Genomic DNA, 14,641 nt, shown 5'->3' with positions numbered 1-14,641 from the left:
GACTTTACTTAAATGGGATAATGTAAGTACTGGCTATATTAATATTACCTTCCTATTGTCAGATTTGTGAGCAGGCGTAAATCTGTTTTCTTAAATCTATTATAATTGTGTTTTTTACTCTTTTAAAAATCATATTTGGAATATACCTGACTGTATTTAGTATTTAAAGGAAATACATTTAAAGAAAATACTGAATAGTATTACATTTTAAAAGAAAACCCCAAGTAACCTTCCAAAAACAGGCATTCCTAAGTTTCTTTTACCTGTCATGATTCAATACCGTCCTGTCTTCTTAAAAAGTGGCACACAGGCAGAAGGTGGCCAGGCGGAATTTGTATCTTATTACAAGCTCATGTTAATGTAGTCATTTTTTATTTTCAGGTTTTGATGTTTTGTTGATTTTTTTTGAGATTCTCAAGTTTTTAGAAGTTGGTATTTATAACTTTTTAAGTTCATGTAATGCATATGGGGCATCTGCTGGGCCATTGGAGGAATCTTCACTTTCAGAGGGTGTTTTTAGGGAAATCTGAGGCAGTCAGGAGAAAGAATGGTGCATAGTGCCCCGTCTGTGCAAAAAACCAGAGGCTCCTAAAATCCTGTGTAGCATCTACCATGTACAGATAACCTCCAGGCTTAAAACTTTAAATGCATTTAAGGAAGGGACAGCCTTCTGCCTTCAGTAAACAGCAGCTTCACATGAAACAGCCAAGAAGGCTCAAAAATGCTCTTTCTGGAAAGACTGAGACAGACATCTGTGCCTTGGGGTCTGCCTCACAGTATATGAAACTGAAAGATAGATTGGACACTTAACTACCTTAAAGTTTTACTGGAGCTTGTAAAAACACTTCTGAGGTCCCAAATAGGTTCTTTATGCCAGACAGAGCACTCTAGATTCTTTCCCAACTACCATGAATAACTGGCCCTCTCTTCCTTAACAATATGATTGGTGACTTAAGGAGACCCCCACTCTGTAATATGAATTTTTTTTTTTTTTAATCAGTCTCTGTAGAGACTGTCAGAAATTGCCAATGCCGAGTATATTTCAAGTTGTCATGGCGGGATATTGGGAAAAGTTTTCAATTAGCAATAATAGCATCTCAGATAAACCTCATTGGCTACAATACTGCCACTGTGCAAAGCTGAAAAAATTTGTTTTAATCACCTGGAACATGGCATGTTTCTCCTTATGTTGGCCATCAGGTCACACAGTGGGAAGAACTCCACCTATCATGGGTCCACCTGCTTCTTCCCATTATGGGGAAGCTGAGGCTGAGAGGGAGAAGTAACCCTGCCAGGTGAGAGAGCTAGACGTGGACTCAGGCATACCTTCCCTTCTCTGTCTATGGACTCCGACGCCACAGGACTGTTTGAGTAATTTTCCATCACATTCTGCATGGCCCAGAAAGATTTAAAGTTAAAGCAGAGCACCACTCTTGTAAATAAAATGAATTCAAACTCTAACAATTGTAAGGCATGATTTTCCAAGCCTCCGGGATTTAGTAACTGCTGCCATCCCTGCCAGCGCCAACTCTGTTGGTCTCATGAGGCCTGGTTCTCTGGGATGTACGTTTCTTTTAGAACCACTCCAGTTTATTTCTGACCTTGTGCCCATACCCCATAGTCATGGTGCAGCGTATTTTTTTGTTTTTTAATAACCCTGGATGTGCAGCTGGTCATATTTCCTAAGGTTTCAATGAAGAATGTATCTCAGAACACCAGGGTAGGAATGGCTCCCAAGTTTGCATTGGGTGCTTGAGGTAAGATTAGGCAGACCCAGAGGGTAGTGGAGAATTTGATCTCATTATGAAACTCTTTAAATGCCATAATTTTGAAAACATAAGATAGGAGTTATTTCAGAGCGGCACTCTGCTCTCTAGGCACTAAAGACAGAAATGTGTAAAGCTCTTTTGCATCCTGACTTCCCAGCCTCCTCACAACCCCTTGGTGAGTGGCCCTCTTCTGGACAAGTGCAGGGGCTGAGTGTGGAGGTTGAGTAGCATGTCCACAAAGACATGTGTGATGGGAAGAAGTATTTTGAGCATAAGAACTTGGTTCCTGGCTGGACGTGGTGGCTCATGCCTGTAACCCCAGCACTTTAGGAGGCAAAGGTGAGTGGACCACGAGGTCAGGAGATTTAGACCATCCTGGCCAACATGGTGAAACCCTTTCTTTACTAAATACAACAATTAGCTGGGCGTGGTGGCACATGCCTGTAATCCCGGCTACTCGGGAGGCTGAGGCAGGAGAATTGCTTCAACTAGGGAGTCAGAGATTGCAGTGAGCCGAGATCATGCATTGCAATAGATCCAGCCTCGGCAATAGCTGTGTCTCAAAAAAACAAAAAAACAAAAACAAAAAAAAAAACTTGGTTCCTGAGAAGTCTGCTTTTAGAATCTTTTCACAGTACACGCTGCCTGCACCTTGGAGGGTCTGATGATGAGGTTCTTGCCATTTCAGGTTTGGTAGATAGATTATTTGTTCTGACAGGTTTAATTGTCATTGTTTTGGCACACTAGACTGAATACCTGAATTAATTGGTTGCTTTAATAGGTGCTTAACTAAATAGGACTTTATCATATTATTTAATGTTTCCACTGGGAGTTGAAGAAAGAAACTTTTAAAAACCTCATTTATTATAAAACCATCGGATCTTGTAAAAAACAAAACAAAACAAAAAAACCCTCATTTATTCCATAAATCCCCAAGTATAGAATTGCCCTTTTAATTTTGCTCCGGAAACTCTGCAATGTATATTAGTAGAGTGTTTAAAGAATCTTTATATTCAGAAGGCCTGGCTTTAAAAGATATATTTGGCATACATGTCTCTCTTCTACATGAAACCATAAAGTGGTTTCTAAAAGAGACAGTTACTCGCTCTATGTGAGACTGTGAAGCTTCTAAAAATAGGTAAAGAAAACCATGGTGCCACATGGAGAATGAGCAGGATGTTTTAATGTTATACAGTGGTTCAGGATACACAATTAAATGAATATTATAACAATTTTGGAAAAAATGGCACAGGGAAAAAACTATAATAATTTTTTCTTTTTCTGAAACCTGTTACACTTTATGTCTATAATTAAATTTAAAAAATAAAGATTATAGGAAACTTATTATTGCTAAAATTTACTTTTAAGTAAAAGAAAAAAAATGGAAAAAGTATAATCTGACATCAGGGACTTGACCTTAATATGCACACAAGGAGGCTGTGGAGCTGGACATCTGGGACTTGAATTTGCATCCCAGCCTCACTTTTTATGAGATGCATGACTCTGGGCAAGTGATTGAACCTCTCAGAGCCTCAGTTGTCTCCTCTGTGAAATAGGAATGATAAACCTGTTCCCGGGGTTGAGTGAGTGCCTGGTCCAGAGCAGTTATTTTTCAAATGCTTATTATATTTTCCCCTCCTCTTGTTGGTCCCTAGAACTGAACAATGAGAATCAATAGTCAGAATAATGGCGCTGAGATACACTCAGATCCATAGTCAGCAAGAATCAAGTTAGGTTCAGAAGGTGCTACTTGATCAGAAAAGAAGCTACTCAAGTGTTGCCATGTAAATGATGGAAATAAAAATCTATGATTAATAATGAAATAGAAAGTAATCAGAGATATCCTGTTCCTTGTGTATACTAGACGATAATATTGTTATTAAAAAATTGAACATTACTGTGTATGTAAGGGCACTGTGCTGTGTGATTGGTTCATGTCATCTCATCTTACCTAGCTGGGAAATGCAGCGCAGCCAAGTCAGATAGCTTGCTAAAGGTCTCGGTTGAGAGAGAGCCCAGATTTTGGATTCCTGGTCTGATGCTCTTTCCATCATATTGCACTGTTTCTGATACAGTAAATGTATTTTTAAAATGTCCTATTCCTTTGCAAATAAAATGAATAAATAAATGAACTATAATTTATCAGTTTCCTTACTGATACTTACTTACCCTCTTGGTTTTTATTACTGTCAGTTCTATAACAAGCATCCTGTGTCTCCTTGTGCATAAGTGTAAGAGTTTCCATACGGTATAAATCCAGAAATGGAATTGCTGGGATAACTTCTGGTACACAGATTAATAAAAATGAAAAGCCAGGATTGTGAGAAGGCCTGGGCTTGATGGCGTTCACATTACAGCCTAGGGACAGGCTCTTTGTCACCATGCATGAGGCCATAGTAACCCATGGCAACCTAAGCCTTTGTGACTTCAGAGCAGTGTCCAAAGCTGATTTTGAAGTGTTTTTGAAAACTGGGGATGGAAAATAAAAAAAAAAAAAAAAAAGAAGAAACAAAAAAAAAAGAAAGCAAAAAAAAAAAAAAAAAAAAAAAAACAACGGAAAAGAAAACTGGGGACGGTATACATAAGGTGTAAAGATCATGGAAACATGAATTAGCAAGTGGGGCCTCAGTCTAGGTTACGAGAGCTTTAGGACAAAAAATAATCACTTTTAAGGAAGAGTCACTGTCGATAGCACTAACTCAGAATGCTGCCAGTACTGCAGATTTGTAATCTACTACCTTAAACTTTTACAAATGCTCATGGTGTCAAGTTCAGACCCAAGTTACTGAATGTCTATTGCCTGGAAAGGGTACTTTTATATTTTCCCTGTAATTTCCTGAATTAGAAGGCTCCAGTTGTGACAGAAATGTCACTACTTGCTGTCTCTGTTCCTGTACAGAGACCCACGAGAGACTGAAAAATGGTGTTGGTCAAGTTGTCATAGGTTCTGTGCCTTCTGGGACCAGTAGGAATGCAGTGTGGACTGCAGTGGAGCTAGGGCTGGGGAGCAAACGCCTGGTCCACTAGTCCTGTCTCATCCACTTGTGTTGTAGTAATCTCATCACTTTCAGTGGTGGGATCCTATTTTACACTGGTCTTTACTGGCAAAGATAATTATATATATTTCCCTGGGTAAGCAAATTGATAAACTTGTAACAAAGTGTATCAGACCATTTCTTTGGCAGGACCTACCAGAACAGTTTGTGAAGCAAAGCCGTTTCCAATGGAGCATGAAAAGCTTTGAAAATTCTCAGCAACAGCAGAAAGCAATATTTGAAACCACCCTTAAAAAATTGTTTTCCTCTTCCCCAACCAAGTTTATAAAAATTTGGTCAGACAGGCGTTTTGTTTTGATTTAAAATATTTTCAGTGAATTGTTATCTGCCGAATGCACATGTGTTCCTGCACTTTTTCTTTCACAATTGAAACTTTAAACCCTTCCCTTAAGTTCCCCTAAAAACCTCCCTGTGCCTAGTAAGGTTTTGCATATGTGAGGAGAGTGAAGGGATTAGGACCTTGGAGAAACCGTGCAATTTGAAATCTGACTATGCAGTTGTACACCAGAAATGCCATGGTGTGCTCTTTGTCCTTTTCTTCTACTGAGATTCCTCACTCCTAAGAGACATTGGTTAACATAGGCATTTCAGTTTGGCGAATCAGATCATGAGTGCCTGTGAGCATGGCATGAGGCATGATTGAAGCAGTTATAAAAATTTGGCTCATAGTAAGCCCTGTAATTTGTTTTAAAGAATTACCTCTTCAATGACATTTAAAAAACCTCCTAAAAACAACAACCAAAAGACTGGTTTATAACACCACACCTGGTCCAGATTGTACTGGCTGAATCCATATTTGCTTCGCTGTAAGTGATTTTGAGGGTGGAATTCTTGTATTGTTTTCTATCTTATAAACCCTTGACATTGTACTGGTACCTGTGGGCTCACAAACCTCCTGACATGGGAAAGACTGGCTCAGCCTCCCACTGAAATGTAGGTTGGCTGCATTTATTCTGCATGTTCCTAGAATGAGGAAATGATATGACAATAAACAGAAATGCCCTTGCTGAAGAGAGAAGGGAAGCTGGTGTTTATCTGGTCAGGTGGTTTAGATTAGCTGTGATGCAGCTCTGTATTATGTTACTTTAAATCATTGTGTCCCAACAGGACATAAATTATGAAGATTGTTACAGTATGTTTCATCCTATGTAAGATCAACAAATTGGAATAATTTTTTATAGGAAAATCACAGTGCTTTTGGCAAGGCTATTGAAGCCTTTAATTTGACTTGAGTATGTCTCAAATATTATTGCTTAATATATAAAGTATGATTTGCATAAGGTATGAAATGGTAAACTTTTAAAAACAAAAGGGAGGAATTTCCCTGTAGCAGTTGCATCAAATGGCAGCGCACCTCCGCTCCAGCGGTGTGCTTTTTTTGCCCCGATGTTTTAGAGCCCATTGCATGACTTTCCTCTGATGGGATTGCAAATGAGCTGTGCAGTCTTTGCAAAGATGGAGCTTTGCTGTGTGCTGCCTGCCCGTCAGCCCTACCTGCACAGAGAAGGTTATTGCTCTGTGGTGGAACAGAATGGGGGCCTGCTCTGAGGAGGAGAAAACAAATGGTCTTGTTTATATACACTCAGGAAAACAAGCCATTTTTCTTTCTTTCAGGTATTGTGAATTACATATATTAAAAAAGCCAACCCCTCCAGAAACTTCCTAGATCAACAGCTGAAATTAAGATAATTTTTATAGAAATGCTGAAAAAATGGACTTAAGAATGTATTTTACATGTTTCCTCTCTTCATTGGTGTTTTCTGAGTTTCTGGCATAATTTGTGAAATTTTGACACAGAGACTTAAAATTTTTCATTTATACTCAAGATGCAGCTAAGTTTAGCCACACAGAGCAAATTATCTAGATTTTAAAGAAGTGGTGTAAAATTACTTTATGTATGATTCAAGCAAATTGGAACCTCTTCAGTGCCCAAAGAAGCACATTTTCTATGCAAAGCACTCTGTGCATTTTTGTGAGACCTCCTCACACCCAATAGACATGTTAAGAAGTAGTAGAGCCTCAGATTTACAGACTAGTAGAGGCAAGAGAGGTTTAGGATTTGCTGAAGGCCATAGAATGAAACATAGCTAGGATTAGAATTTTTCAGGATATGATGATACCACCCACCAGACTTTGTCTTTAATACCCAAAATAGGGTAAGTGTTAAGCTTACTTTACTTTCTGTGTGGCTATAAGCGCTGAGATTTTCTTTAATAAATAATTAAAATTACTATTAAATAAACAATATACTTAAATAAGATTGTTTAAAACACAAAAACAAAAAATCCCTACTTTCCATCTGTAAGGGTAGGAATGTTTCTCTTCTTAAGCCTACTCTTATAGGTTGGCTACTTAAAGAACCTTATAGGTTGGGTAGGCTTAAGGAGAGAAAAACTACAGGCTGAGGATAAATCCTGAATATATTTGTGGCTTCCTTCATCTTGATGTCTGAAGACTCTGACAGGTTCAGGGACTATTCCAAGTTTGCAACCTGTGTGTACCTTTTGAAACAAATACAGACAACTTATGAGATGGTCTCTTTGCTGGGCTTCTTACTTGACATAGTTTTCTGAAACATGGCTCTGGCAGGCTTTTTTCTTCCAGGGACACATTGCTGCCATCTATCACTGCAGGTCCTCTGTGGAGCTACCAGGATGTCTAGTCAGGCTCCAGTATTTGGATGATGTACTTTTTTTGAAGAAAATATTAGCAAATGTTGCAGAAACTGTACTTTAAAAACTCCTAGAAGGGGAATTGATTCCCAGTTTTAAAATAAGCAAAAGAAATAATAAACATGGCTGGGCATGGTGGCTCACACCTGTAATCCTAGCACTTTGGGAGGCTGAGGCAGGGCGGATTTACAAGGTCAGGAGTTCAAGACCAGACTGGCCAACATGGTGAAACCCCATCTCTAATAAAAAATACCAAAATTAGCTGGGCATGGTGGCTCATACCTGTAATCCCAGCTACTTGGGAGGCTGAGGTAGGAGAATTGTTTGAACTGGGACCCAGGAGGCGGAGGTTGCAGTGAGCCGAGATTGCGCCACTGCACTCCAGCCTGGGCTACAGAGTGAGACACTATCTCAAAAAAAAAAAAAAAGGGATAAACATGATTTTCATTAATGTGCAACTGCTTTAGACTATCAGATATTTTGTGATGTGAAATGGGATGATACTCTATTTTACAAAATGTATACTGCTTATAGGAAATGTATTTACTGGCCAGGCGCAGTGGCTCATGCCTGTAATCCCAGCACTTTGGGAGGCTCAGGTGGGCGGATCACACAGTGAAACCCTGTCTCTACTAAAATACAAAAAATTAGCTGGGCGTGGTGGTGGGTGCCTGTAATCCCAGCTGCTGGAGAGGCCGAGGCAGGAGAATCACTTGAACCCAGGAGGCAGAGTTTGCAGTGAGCTGAGATTATGCCACTGCACTCTGTCCTGGGCGACAGAGCAAGACTCTGTCTCAAAAAAAAAAAAAAAAAAAAAAAAAAAGGAAAGAAAAGGTATTTACTGTACCATTAAGCCAAACTTAGATGTTGCTTTGTTTACTTAAAATATTTTTTGAGTCGCTGTGGCTGCCCCACAGATGATGAGGGAGTGGGCATTCTTTCCGCCCAGAACACTTGTTCTCTTCCTCCACCCTTTTGGTTACTGTTGTAGGATCTTGACTTTTAGCTTAATACATCCCAGTTTCAGCAGAAGCCCTTTTGCCTTTTCTCTCTCTCTTTAAAAGTAGATCCATAGTGGTTCTTTTTATTGCAGTAATAGGGCAAGACAGTTTCATGTCATATGTAATCTGGAATTATGTAGTGTTAGTAGTAGTTATATCTCTTTATAGGAGCCAGTTGATTATAAAGAAGAAAAGCTAGGGAGTAGACTATTATTTTGTATATTATTCAATCTTTTTTTTTTTTGAGATGGAGTTTCGCTCTTGTTACCCAGGCTAGAGTGCAGTGGTGCGATCTCGGCTCACCACAACCTCTGCCTCCTGGATTCAAGCGATTATCCTGCCTCAGCCTTCTGAGTAGCTGGGATTACAGGTATGTGCCACTGTGCCTGGCTAATTCTGTATTTTTAGTAGAGTCGGGGTTTCTCCATGTTGGTCAGACTGGTCTCGAACTCCTGACCTCAAGTGACCTGGCCACCTCGGCCTCTCAAAGTGCTGAGATTACAGGCATGAGCCACCACACCTGGCCTCAATTTTTAAAAATGTATTTGGCCAGGTACTTTATGTCTCTTAGTGGTTTGGAAGCACAAAATTGAAGCCTATGGTCATTTTTTTATATGAAGTTGAATTTTTATAATGATGACATTACCGAGGAGCTTAAATTCAATTTTTAAAAGGATTGCCGAAAGAAAACTAATTAAACTTTGGTAGTCTTTGCAATACCTGTCACCTCCTAAGGATTAGCAGTGGATTAGGGAAGAAAACCTCCAACAGGACTTTTCTGAGGCAGCTGATTGGCAATAATGAACAGCCCCAGTCAATTGCAGAGCATCACAAGTTATTTTGACACTAGGGAACTCTGGTAAGGGGCTTCTCTTGGGGTGGTTTTAAAACCAGTGCTTCAGTTTGCTTTAGGAGAAAAGAATGGGTAAAAAGCTGGTGAAATGTGCTGATTCTGAGACAGCAAAACTCAAAGATTGCAAGAAATTTAAGAAAGAGCTAATCAGACCGGGCAATTGATCTGCCCAGTGGCAGCTGATGAAGATATGGAAAAATGAATTTAAACTTAGGTGCAGAGGAATTTGGAAATGAGGAATATCTTTTCAGGGAAAAGATACTCTTAGCTACTGATCACCTTGGCCAGAATGTGTTTTTGGCATACATTAGCTGTGTGAACTCTATCTAGTTACAGAACTTTCACTAAAAGTGGCACAGAAATGAAGGGCCCTTTGATAAACTCGTGTGTAGAGGTGTTTTTGCGGATGGAAACCCTGCCGCCTGGAGAAGAGTGGATTTATATTAGCATACTCCTATCCAAGAGGAGTTTTCCTAGCCTGGGAATTCAGTAGAAATTTACTAATGTATTGATAAGTTCTAATTCTGCAAAAGAAAATTGTTTCGCTGCCTTATTTTTCCAATTGGCTGTGTAGGATATAACAGTAATTGCCAAGAATGGTGACTTGAAACTTTTTTTAAAAAGCTCTAAAATGCTACAGTATGAACACAGCTTTTGAAAGCAATGTTTAGAAGTGAGCCTGCTCACAGGTGGTGACCTGTTCAGTGACATTTAAAAAATGTACTTATTACCACGAGCTAAGGGGAACTCATTTCATCTGGGGCCTGGTAGAGCAGGCGGCTTTTTCAGTAGCTTATGGACATTGTCTTCAGTGCCTGGAGAAGCCAGTTTTAATTTCATAGTTGGATATTCTTGGCCTGAGTTATTGGAAATGTTGAGCTCTGTGGCGGATCAACTAGATGGCAGGTAGACTAGTGGCTCAGGATTGGTGGGAGTTGTGTCTGCCCCCAGACACACAAGGGACTGCAGAGGGAATGGTCCTCAGCAGGCCTTTAGCCCCACTTCCTCAGGGAGACATGAGTCACCTGTTTGGCTGAGATGCTCACTGACAGATTGCCAGTTCCGCAAGGAAATCTTCCCATGCCGACACCCACTCAGAGAAACAGTGCTAAAGATGTTTCTGGTTTTCTGAGCCTTGTAAAGGTGAATTTCTTTGGCCTTCAAATTGGTCTTCTGCTAGGTTTGGAAAGGAATTCTTCCTTTCCAGCCCACAGACACTATAATATCAAAGTGTTGTTGATGATGATAATAATCACTAGCATTAACCGGGTGCTTAATAGAGTGCCAGGCATACTGTAAAATATATTGCATGAATTAGCTCCTTTTACGTATGGGGAAACTGAAACTCGTTTCAAAAGTTAAGTAACTTTTCTGAGGTCACATAGCTGGTGAATAGCAGAGCTGGGAATTGAACCCAGTTGACCAGTGTGCTGAAAATGTGTCTGACTGTCCAGAGGAAAAAAACATCTTTGGTTGGATCTGTTCCTCACAATTTAGTTGGGAATATTCTTGTGTTGCCTACAAATTAAAATCTGACGTTTCCTTTGTGGTGGCTAGAACAGTGAACAGTGTTTTCCACGTGAACGTCTTGGTGAGACATGTATCATGTTCTGTGGCAAAGAACGCCTTTCCTTGGTGCACTAGACAGTGTTTATGTGATTGATAAGTCACCAGCACCAGGGGAAGGTCCTGTCCTATGACATGTACGTGCTTGGCAATGATCTTGCCTTGCATTTTGCTTAATAATTTTCATTATTTTTAATTAAAGTTGAAGAAGTGCAGACTCTAGCCGAAATTAAGGTAGGTTGTGTTGCCGGAATCTGGTAATTACTTTAATTGATCACAAGATAGTTTCCTTGATCACCAATTAGAGTAAATTGCTGATCATGTTTCAAGACGTGAAGAAATGCCCAAACTGATTTATATAATAGTGTTTTCATTTCTAATCAGACATAAATATCATTTCCTTCCATAACAATTGTGTTTTATAAAAGAAGGGTTATAGGCCTAGAAACATAATGGCGATTCATAAACAATAGAGGTCTAATTCATTGAATTAGTAAAGGAAGTATTTAGAGGCTTAATGGAGATTGTACTGGGGAAATTACTTTGGAGTAGCTGGTGCTCATTTTCTTAGTGGGAGATATGTTCTTTTTTAGTGCATAATTAAAATAGTCTATAATCAAACTATAAAAGGCAGCTGATTTAAAGAATGTATATCAAAGAGAATTACTCTGAGTAATGAAAGATTTGTATTGTAAATATGTGCTAGAAGTCTTAGAACTTTAATAAATCATACATGTTATTTGACTGAAGGTGCATTTTAAATTCAGGGTGCTGTTAAACATTTCACAGATTGATGCAGGATTTTTGTCTTGGTTTTGTGAATCTGATAGTCTTTCATAGTTGCATGGAATAAAATGAAACAAAAGGAACTTTAAGAAACATTAAAGTTTCCAAAGAATACTTGATTTGGGGTTCATGGAAAAGTCTTTAATTGCTGATGGTTTGGAGATTTCCAAATGACAAACTTCATTGGTCCAATTTACTGTGATTGTAATGCTTACATTCCTTAAAATGGCAGAGTAACTTAAAAAGTCATACTTCATCATACATTCATTGACTTGTTCATAAAATGTTTGTAATTTGCAATGGAGAAAAGACTGAAACTATTATCAGCCATTATATGTTATTTGTTGGCCATATGTTTGTTTGAAATGGCCGTGGCTCAACAGAACATGGCTCATAGACAAACTATGCTGTAAATTGGCACTAAAAACCCACCCAAACAGGTAGGCATATGTTAAGAAGTTAACATGAGCCAAAATATTTTAATACGAACCAGGTTATGTACATTAAAGAATCCCAGCTCCCTTTACAGTGGGAACTTCATTTACATGGCTTGTTCATTATTTCCCAACCAAATTTTTAAAAAATAGATCGGGTATACACATGCTACAAATTCAACAGGTACCAAATAATATAGTAAGTCTTCCTGTTCATGATTCTCAACTATCCAGTTGCCACTCTCCACTTTCCTCATCATTCACCATTGCTCCCATCATTCTTGTATATCCTTCCAGAGATATTAATGCATGACAAGCATATAATTTCTTTTTTTTTCCTTTTTATGTGATTCATGAACTATTGCTATGCATTTTTTTTTTCCATTTAGTAATGTATCTTAGAGGTACTTCCATGTCTGCGGATAAATGGTTTCCTTGTTCTGCTGAATGGCTGCATAGTATTCCAGTGTATAAATGTACCATAATCTTTCTAATCAGTTCCCTATTGATAGAAATTTTGCTCTTTCAAGTCTATAGCTATTACAGGCAGTGCCACAATGACCTTTGTTGTAATTTATGAGTGTGTCTACGGGACAAATTCCTAGAAGTAGAATTATTTGGGCTAAAGGCATGGACATTTTCAATGATGACAGATACTGTCAGATTGCCATCATCAATATAAGTTGATGATGATTATATCAACTTATATTCACCAGTAGTATATGAGAATACCTTTTCTTCTATATCTTCACTAACAGAATATTAGCAAATTTTTTGATTTTTGTCAAACTAATGGTTACCAACTTAGTTTTAAATTTATGCCTACCATGATTGAAATTGAGCAGCTTTTATGTTTCAGAACCATTTGAATTTCTTTTCTGTTATCTGTATTATGACCTTTGCCCATTTGAAAATATACTGGGGCTGGGTGTGGTGGCTCACACCTATAATCCCAGCACGTTGGGAGGTCGAGGTGGGTGGATCACGAGGTCAGGTGTTCTAGACCAGCCTGGCCAATATGGTGAAACCCTGTCTCTACTAGAAATACAAAAATTAGCTGAGCATGGTGGCACATGCCTTTAGAGTCCCAGCTACTCTGGAGGCTGAGGCAGAAGAATTGCTTGAACTTGGGAGGTGGAGGTTGCAGTTAGCCAAGATTGTTCCACTGCACTCTAGCCTGGGCGACAGAGTGAGACACTGTCTCAGGAAAAAAAAAAAAAATGCTGGGTGGTTGGTCTCCTTCTTATTAATATGTAGGAGCTTTTTATATGCTAAGGAAGTATATGCTGCAAATACAATTTGTTGTTTGTCTTTTGATTTTGTGTGTTGGATTTTATTACCATGTGGAATATTTTTTTTGCCTATCTTTTTCCTGTAAGACAAAAAATTTTAATGTAGTAAGATTTATCTATTTCTTAGTAGTAGTTTAAAGTTTTCTGCAAATAGAATTTACAAATTTCTTGTCAAGTTACTTCTAGATTGTTTTTCGGTGCCATTTAAAAATTTTTTCTTTTCTCTGGTATATTTTCTAATTGGTTGGTTGTATAAGAAGGCTGTTGAATTTTTTTGGTCTTATTCTTCACTTTAGTGGGAATTCTCGTGTTTCCCTATAAAGAATGAAGCTAAAAAAGGGATGCTGCCTTTGGACTGAGAATATATTCTATCATATTAAGGAAGGGTGCATCTATTCCTGTCTATCAGCATTCCAGAGAACGTTGTCAGTACTATTTCTACTTTTTGGAATTGATTGAGATTTTCTTTTTGAACTAGTATATGTTTAATTTCTGTGAATGTTTGATAAGCACTTTAAAAGTGTTGTTCTCAGTTTTTAGAGTTTAAAATATAGCAATTAGCTATACCTTTAAAGTTAGGTTTATTTGTCTAATCTGTCATGAGTTAAGAGATGTAAGTTAGGCTAAGTGCAGTGGCGCTCACCTGTAATCCGGGCGGGCACTTACAGGTTTACTTATAGGTTTAGAGGCTGAGGTTGGAAGATTGCTTGAGGCCAGGAGTTCAGGACCAGACTGGGCAACATAACAAGACCCCATTTCTACAAAAATAAAAAAAAAAATTAGCTAGGCATAATGGCGCTTGCCTGTAGTCTTAGCTACTTGGGAGGCTGAGATAGGATGGATCCCTTGAGCCCAGGAGTTGAAGGTTGCAGTAAGCTATATTGGTGCCACTGCATTCCAGCCTGGGAGACAGAGCAAGACCCTGTCTCTTTAAAAAAAATGAATTAAAGTCTCCAACTATAAATGTTTCTATTTACATAACATAAATGTTTCTGCCTTATTAAATGCCATGTTATTATTTGTAGTATATTCATAATTATTTAATCTTCATTGGTGGATGCAAATTTGTAAATGCAAATTACCCTTCTTCAGGGCTTTTAAATGTTTTGCCCTTAATCAGCCTGTCCAATATAATTTATTAAAAAGTTTTTTTTTTTTGCATTTTTCTATATGCTTTTATTTTTAATGATTGAATTTTGCTTTGTGAATTTG

General features: G+C 38.4%; 1 protein-coding gene and 1 non-coding gene across 2 annotated transcripts in view; one reads left to right on the top strand and one right to left on the bottom strand.

Moving 5' to 3' along the window:
- Window positions 1-14,641, top strand: part of PCBD2 (pterin-4 alpha-carbinolamine dehydratase 2) — a 49,109-nt gene that overhangs the window by 26,364 nt on the left and 8,104 nt on the right. The window lies entirely within an intron of this gene.
- On the bottom strand, window positions 1,001-1,141 carry LOC116554706. The gene has a single exon (XR_004270281.1). It is a non-coding gene; the product is annotated as a U4 spliceosomal RNA (small nuclear RNA).

This window comes from Sapajus apella, unplaced genomic scaffold (genome assembly GCF_009761245.1).
Source record: "Sapajus apella isolate SASKATOON/1434 unplaced genomic scaffold, GSC_monkey_1.0 scaffold1, whole genome shotgun sequence".
Lineage (NCBI taxonomy): Eukaryota > Metazoa > Chordata > Mammalia > Primates > Cebidae > Sapajus > Sapajus apella.
Note: the sequence above shows the minus strand (reverse complement) of the source record. Positions and strands in the feature narration are given on the sequence as shown.